The 8,634-nt window shown below is 43.4% G+C and overlaps 1 pseudogene; it reads right to left on the bottom strand.

Moving 5' to 3' along the window:
* Positions 1-4,361: 4,361 nt before the first annotated feature.
* LOC119246911 (tax1-binding protein 1-like) lies at positions 4,362-5,041 on the bottom strand (annotated as a pseudogene).
* Positions 5,042-8,634: the final 3,593 nt, after the last annotated feature.

Genomic DNA, 8,634 nt, shown 5'->3' with positions numbered 1-8,634 from the left:
GATCGAATGGTCAGGCTGGGCCCATGTGAGTAACACACGCTCACCTCGACTTCAGATCTGTGGGTGAATTGCTTCCCAAGTGTCTTGTGCCAGGTAGGCTGACACAGTCACAGGCCCAGGGCCAGGTCTGGACAGCTTTGTCCCGCCATGTCATAATGAGAAAGTGGAGAGGGGGAATAAACAAACTGGAATCATTATATAAATGTGATGGCATTAAACATTCTATCATCATTAACTGCTCTTTAAAATGAGATCTTCTTTTTCACCTGCTGAATGGTATCTTTCAAAAACAATCCTATGGAAAACATGTTTGCTGATAAAATATTAAAAAGCACTTTCCCAAAGATAGGAAGAAAGACAGGATACTATCAACTTTATTAACCACTTATTGACTGTCCTAGTGGACAAAGTGACAGAGGGAGAAATAGAACAGGGGCATGAGATTTGAAAAGAAGAAATTAAGCTATCATATTTCCAGGTAATATAATTGTTTTCTCAAGGACCCCAGACACAGCTATGAGAAAATCGTCAAAATTAATAATTGAGATTAATGATGTTATATGTTAATAAACATAAGTCAATTGTATTTTGTATGCCAGCTCATGGTTTTAAAAAATGTGGTTGCACAAAAATGAATCATTTGCAAGAGAAATTAGAACCAGAAGTATCCAGGACTAAATGTAGTAATCAAACTATGTAAGGTATGTTTAGAAATGTTTATAAAGCAATTTTGGAAGAGTTTTTAAAATCCTAAGGAAAAAAATGGAGAGTCATATCTTATTTAAGAATGGGAAGGTTCAAGCTTATAGTGTGATCTATATGATCATATAGGTATATCTGTAAGTATTGATTTGCTCAGTATTATATATATGATCCATATGAACAAAAGAATGCACTACAGCAATGAAAATAAGTCAACCATGGTTACATGCTTTGGAATACACCCTACAACTGCTTTCTTCTCTTGTCAATGATCCACCCTTCAGTGCCCCGAACCTTATTGCCTCATAAACAGAAGACAAGTGTATTTTTGATACCAGCCCATGAGACACACAATCAGAGTCTGGATAAGATCATCTCAAGGAGACGTCTGCCTGCCTTTGATGTTTGTGATTCCCTCTATCTGCTTATTTTTCTGAGAACATTAGAAAGAGTTTCATGTATGATTGCTCCTTGATTGTGTCCATTCTCCTGGCAGGTATTCTGCCGACAGATTTTATGTGATCGCGTTGCTTTATGTAATTAATCTGCCAGGCTCCTTGCCGGATGCATGGAGGCATAAACTTGACCAGCAGTGGACATTGAGACACGATGCATGTTACTAATTTCTCCTTGATCGTTATGAGACACTCACTGGTACCTAAGTTAGTGACTTTCAGACTACAGATACTGACCTTCGATGGAGGGAAACCTACTGTGTTCTCCTATTTTCTTGAGGTCCTTGACCTTGACCATCATATTTATTTCCTAGTGACCTCTGGCCAATGAGCGCAGAAGAGCCGCTGTGACCTCGATGGGAGGATGTCTGGAGGAGCTCCTGGAGGTGACAGCCTTCCTGGAGTAAAACATTTTCCTCACTGCCTCAGAGATTTCAGAAAATGAAGCACAGAGGTAGGTGAGCTAGAATGTGTCTTGGGTATGTTTCCTTGTGCTTTGGAGCTATTTCAGGAGTCATTATCTCCATAGTTTTGGATTTTACCATTGCCAATTATTGACAATCTTTATTCCAGCCCGATAATTCAACTGATTTTAGTCTTGAGTGACAAAGTTCTCTGAAATTCAGTGCCCTGAGCCTGCGAGAACCTGACAGTCTCTGGGATCAGAATATGGGGCTTTGCTGCCCTCTACTGTGAGGTGGGGCTGATGCGCTACCCAGGAGGATGGCGGCCAGCAGCCAGGCCCTGTGGTACCTGCGGACAAAGCCTGGGAGGGTAGGGAGGGGAAAATGGTTCTTGTTCTGGACACGAGCACAAGTGGTAGAATCTTGCACATTCCCACAGTCACAGGCGGAGGAATTTCTTCAAACTTCCAGGGATTTAACAAAGAGTATGTCCTCTACTATCAAGCGCCATGAGATTTTTAAAATGTACTGAAATGCTCATTAAGAGTTCTTGTTTTTTTTTTTTGTTTGTTTTTTTAATAAGAAAATCTCAGTGCCCACCCGTTTCTCCTTGGTCTGCTTCTTAGACCCACTGTGACACTCTCTTGATTGGTTTCCTGGAAACCACTCAGACAAAAAGTTAGATACAGAAGACTAATTGTTGATGGCTTTTCGGAGCTATACCTACAAAGTTAGGTAGACAGAATTGGGCGAGAGAGAAGACAATAATGCAGTTACAGTGATGCCTCAGCCACTTCTGAGAGCTCTGTTGTTGAGATGGCCTTTCAGATTTGTTCCACACTGAGACAAGGGAGTTCGCTTTGTGCGCCTGGATGGGCATCAGTGCCCATGTGCCACCTGCTGTGAGGGGCATGACTCTGGACACAGCAATTCCCTGAAGTCAAGGGCCTCTCCCCAGCAGAGTCATATGCATGAATTACCAGCGGCTCGTATTTCCAGACGCCGAGACAAGTGTGTTTCAGCCCAAGAGCGGACCTGGGTGGCATTGCACTCCCTGAGGATTTCTGGTTAGGATATTACAGAATCTTAGGATTGTGTAACCCCTAGTTGGAGAAGGGTCACATTCCAGTTTGAGGAGCATATTCTCTACATAGATTTGGTGTTATTTGAGCAAAGCCTGGAGCAAAAGAGGTCTTTTCTCAAAGGGCTATCAGAGAAGAAGAGAAACCAGGCAGAGAGTGTGGAGACAGCAAGGGATAGGGTTAGAACATGCTAGAACTCTCTCAATAGCAAGATTCTAGACATATGGATAACTATTTGGAAGGGGAACGGCTGGCTGTCAGGGCGGTAAGATTATTTTTTTCTATTGAAGTAATGAAGATTAAGAGAGATTAAAATTGGGCCTCCCCAGTGGCGCAGCGGTTGAGCACTGGGTTGAGAAGCTGCCCGCAGCCTCTGCAGCGCCGGTTCGATCCCTGGCCGCTGGGCGAGGGTCCCACATGGCGCACAGACCTCCCCTGCTGCCCGCTGCTCCCCTCAGCAGTGTACTTCGTCAGTCTGCCTGTTCTGCTCCTGCTCTGACTCTGGTGAATTCTCTCACCCTCCTGCGCTTCTGACTGTACCCAGTGCTTGTATAAACAAATAAATAAATCTTAAAAAAAAACAGATTAAAATTATATTTCATGACAAGTCAGTGACTGACCCTAGTGACAACAAGTTCAGTCTAACCCTGGCCTCAATAACATCATAGCAGGTGCCTGCAGGTGACACCTGAGATCGCCTTTGTCATCTCTTTGAGATGATTTTCTTGAACTGCTAATGCTAACTCAAAGTAAGAAGTACTAATCAAGACTGAAAACACTGTGATGAAAATGAGTCTGCACAGGCCCTTCCGAGCCTGCTGCTCGCCGCCTCTGGGGACTTCCCACGTGTTCTTGGAGTTGGCTCTCGTCCCAGTGGGGAGGGGATGTTAGTTCAGAGAGGAGACACTTAAGCTGGAGTCACAGCAAACACCTGTTCTGTGCCCCCATGGACACTGTTTCAAGAATGGGGGGGCAGAGTTTCCTTTTCTCACCTCAGTCTTCCAAACCACCAGGCCCACTGGGCTTTCCAGCAGGTTGGTCACCACTGCCTTGCCTTCCATCACCATCAAGTACTATCCCGGGGTCTTTGGGGTTTCGGCTGGGTGGACGCACCACCTGCTCCCTCACTTTGCCGACCAGGTGGGCAGTCACGTGACCGTTTGCTGAGCGTGTGCTGAGACACGGAGGCCTGAACACTGGGAATTCTGACCCTTTATTTTCCTTCTGCTGGAATTTCTTGATTCCTTATTCCTTCTCCCTGGAGGGTGTTTACACACATGAAATTAACCCACTTATGTCTTTGTCTTTCTCTGCCAACGGAAGTCTGGACCGCCCTGGCTGCAGCTAGCTCTGGTTTTACATTGTCAGCAGTTTTCCCTTGTTCTTTGCATCCCAGCTCCATTTCTGCAAGTTCATCAGCCTATTTATTGCACTTTAGTTTCTCATCCTGCAAGAGTTATTAGCATTTATTGTACTTTTCTGTTCTGTCAGCAATTTCTCTAGTTGTTTCACAGACTTGCATTTCGTTTCTGGTCGAAGCCTGTCTCGGCTGCAGGAGCTGGTGGCTGCCCATCGACAGGAGGTGTGTTCACAAAGGTTTGGGAAGGCCTCCTTCTCTTTCTGTTCATTCCCAATTTTCTCTGTGTAGAAATGATTGTGCCTGGTTGATCTGAACGTTTGTTTCTGGAACCTCTGGCCTTCCTTAGATTTTTCTTTACAGTGATCCATTGTCATCTGAAGACAAAGTTTCTAATCTTCAACCTCTCCTCTTCACTGTGTTCCAGCGCATCATTCTTTTCCTGGTCATTTTTTTTTTTAAAAACAGTGTTAATTTAAGTCCTGCCATCGTTAAGTTCAGGCATCAGAGAACTGCTCTTTCCCAGCATACAGTGTATCGATTTGCCATTGTTTTCATGCACACGTTTTGTTTCACTAAATTCTTTGGCTAGAATGATCACTTCTAGCCAACTTGCCTGTTCTTGTGATTTACAAAATTGTCCCTTCAAAAATATACCCTCCATACTTGAGGTTGTAAGCAGGAAAGCCCTTTGCAGATTTTCCTTTTCAGCCAAATGCAATTGCAATCTGCTGATACCTTCTTTGAAATGAGTGATCCTGCTTTCTTTCCCCCTCTAAATGCTTGAAAATCTGGACTTCGAGGGCAAGCTTGGTATTATCTATTTCTGCGTCTTCATATGTACCTTGTAAGGTTCCGTCTCCTTTTTTTCCATCTGCAAGTGACATTCAAGCTGTTCCTTTTCATGCCATGCCTTTCTGAGTCTGTCCTTTAAACTGTCTCATTCAGTTCCTTTTTCAATTGCTTTATGTGTCACTGACATTAGCTCTTCCTCAGGCTGGGCCCTTTTGGATGTAGCGTCGTTGTGTTTCTTGTTATTTTCTTTGACTTAATGACTGGCTGGGTCGGTTACTGGCGGTGGGAGGGTGAGGGGGACATAGCTTGGGTCCCTGACTGTAGTGTCCCTGTGGTTTTCCAGCCGTCAGGCCTGAAAGGAGATACTTGCAATGACTATCAAGTGCCACTAGGAGACAGTCTTTGCCTGTGGGAACAACTACCTAAACAACCAGTTACAGGCTTAGATCTGGGATATAACCCTGATCATTCCAAGAAGTGGGAATTGAAATATTCCAATGATGTATGAACTGAAGGATGCTGCTGCTGATTCTCTCCAAGTCAGGGTTCTAGTTCAGTCTCAGGATGACCACAGCCGCCGACCCTCACCTGCCTGTTACTTGAATAGAAACCCCTGCCTAGGCTCAGAGGTCTAGTCTCTGAGCTGTCCCTTTTATTTGTTGCTGAAGAAATCTCTTCTTTCCCATCTCATGGGGTAACACTATCAAGTTCGAGAAATACCAAAGGAGACAGGTATAGGGCACAACTCTTACCCTTGACATTATTTTTGAGATTAATCCCTATGACAAACTTCAGATTCTTTAATTTGGTCCCTACCCAACTGCTTAGGAGGAGTAGAGACTTGGGGTTCAAATCTCAGCTCTTCTATTTATTAGTAGCATGTACTTTGGGTAAATTTTTTAACTCTCAGACTTGTTTTACTCATTTAAAGACATACACACTCACACTCTCAAGCTCCTCCCCATTTATTCATGGTAAATATAAGATCGGCATAGAAATGAACGTTAAAATTAGTCATTAAATGCTGTTTAATGTCTCAACATAAATGATACATACATAGACCATATCAAACTGAGGGTCTGCAGTGAGCCTTCCTAGATAATTTTGATAAGTCCTTGTAATACACATATAAAAGGAGATTAGTGACTTCAGTCATCACAACATGAACATATTTAGAGTCATAATCGAATATGCAAAGAAAGTGACTCTTCATTATTCCATTATTTCTCAAAAACTAATTTGATCTCTTGGTCATATTCCCATCTACTAATTCAGTCCACCTTGTAATTTCAACTGTCTCTTCAGAAACTCTGGTAAATGATCAAAATAAATTCTCAAGTTTTAGATGGTTCCTCTCTGGCACATGGCCATGGTGCAGGGCTGTGCTTTTATGACCTGGGTGGATGCACCTGCGGTGTGATGTCAGTGAGGGGTGATAATAATGTGCTGCTGAGGCCAGGGTCCAGAAGGCCCTCCTTGAGTCTCACAAGTGTAATGAGAACTTAAGACCTACTCTCAGTAGCTTTCACATAATACACCGCAGTACATTAACTATAGCCACCACGCTGTGTATTCCATCCCCAGGATGTGTTGCTCTTCATTCTGGAAGCTTGTACCCTTTGTCCACTTTTACATGTGACTCCAGGCCCCAGCACCACCTCTGGTAACCATCCATTTGTTATCTGTTTCCATGAGTTCAGTGTGTTTTTGAGTCAACATGAAATTTGGATCAGCAGAATTTGTCTTTTTCTGTCAGTCATATTCCACTGACCCTACTGCCCTTGATGTCCATCCATGTCACAATGGACAAGATTTCCTTCTCTTTTATGGCCCATTGTAGACAGAGACCACATTTTCTACATCTGAGGGACTCAGTGTCACTGATCATCAGGGAAAGGGAAATCAAAACACTGAGGTGTCGCCTGACAATAGAAAACAGAAGTTGGTGAGGCTGGGTGAAAAGGGAATCCTTGTGCACTCTGGTTGGAATAAAAGTTTGTACAGGCACTGTGGTCCTCAAAAGCTGAAGATTCCTTAGAAATTAAAAATAGAATTTCCAGGGCCTCCCCGGTGGCGCAGCGGTTGAGCGCTGGGTTGCGAAGCTGCCCTCAGCCTCTGCAGTGCCGGTTCGATCCCCGGCTGCTCCCCGGCCACCGGAGGAGGGTCCCACATGGCGCGCAGACCTCTCCTGCCGCCCGCTGCTCCCCTCAGCAGTGTACTTCGGTTCTTCTGCCTGCTCTGCTCCCTGTTCTGGCTCTGGTGAATTCTCTCACCCTCCCGCGCTTCTGACTGTACCCAGTGCATGTGTAAACAGAACAAACAAACAAACAAATAAATAAATAAATAAACATGCCTCTATAAAAAAAAAAAAAAAAATAGAATTTCCATATGATCCAGCACCAACTCTTATGGAAATATATCCAAAGGAAATGAAATCGCTAATTTTGAAACAATACTGGCACCTCCATGCTCATTGCAGCTTATTCACAGTAGTCAAGACATAGAAACACCCAGGAAGTGTTTTATCTTTTTTTTTAAATGTAGGCTTTTAATTTGGAATACTTGTAGGTCCACATGCAACTACAAGAGCTAATCCAGAAAGGGCCTGTGTACCCTTCACCCCACTGGTGCATTTGTTTTAACATCGTGAAAACCATTGCTTGTTGCCAAGGCACCTGGGCTGAAGTCTCACAACTTTGTGCAATTGGATAACATATCACTTTCATTGATTGGACAATGAGAGCTGCCCTTCTTTTAAAAGTAGAACCCAAAGACCGCAGTAGAAGAATACACTGACTTGAATGACTAAATTGTACATTAAGACTTGCATGCGATATCTTTGTTTTCACTTGTCTTGGATAATTCAGAACATTGGCTGTTCATGGAGGCATGGAAAGGCATAGAACCTTTAGAGTAAGAATATGCTTGCCTGTGGTGTGACACACGATGACAACTCTTTGGAAATATTTTTGGAAATAAATGAAGAAACAAATTGGTGAGGGTCAGACATTCCCAGGACCAAAGGACCAATCAGCTGAACAGGTAGGAGTGCCTCTCTGTTGTCAGTCTGGTGGAGAGGAAGCTTTATTTCACCTAGTTATATGGGAAATATTTGGTTTTTCAATCCATCTTAATTTCATCAAAAGGGGGCTTCTAGGAAAACCCATAATTCAATTTGTGCAAAAGCCATCTAAGAGTTGACTCTGAGCAAAAAATATAAGCATTGAGAATGTGCTACCCTAAATCAAAATTCATTCGGCATCTGAAGCTGACAGATTATAAATCAAGAATTAAACACTGGTCCGTAAATCCAAGCAAATGCACACCAACCTCAGAGTTCTCACAAACCAAACAGAAGCTTGGAAGGTAAACCTGCATAAATCACGTCTCTAAACCAAAGGGTGAAACAATGATTTTTCTTTTCCTATAGGGCCAGAGAAAGGAACTCTCTAAACCCCTATATGCAGATAAAAGTTCTGGTTTTTAAAAGTTCCAAGTTCTATATATATATATATATTTATGTATATATATTTGATATATTTATGTATGGAGGAAGCACTGCCTGAAATTAAGCAAGAAGAGTGAAATATGGTAATGAGCTCACAGGGACGCCGCCCAGCAGGCAGCTTCGCAGTTGGGTCATTTACAAGAATGTTTGAGAAAACACTCAGTGAGCCATCAGCGGCTCTTCGCCAAGGGATGGCAGGGGGCGAAATGCTCGCAGAATCTTGGAGAGGTGTTAGTCAAGGCAGCTGCCCAGTGGCCTACGAAGGGAAAGATCTCCTGCAGCTTGGGGATGAAGTCTCTGTTCCTGACAGACTCCACATTCCACCTCTCGG

The sequence above is a fragment of the Talpa occidentalis genome, unplaced genomic scaffold, assembly GCF_014898055.3.
Source record: "Talpa occidentalis isolate TD23 unplaced genomic scaffold, MPIMG_talOcc4v2.1 talOcc4.1540, whole genome shotgun sequence".
In the NCBI taxonomy this organism is placed as follows: Eukaryota; Metazoa; Chordata; class Mammalia; order Eulipotyphla; family Talpidae; genus Talpa; species Talpa occidentalis.
This window is presented reverse-complemented; position numbering and strand designations above follow the sequence as displayed.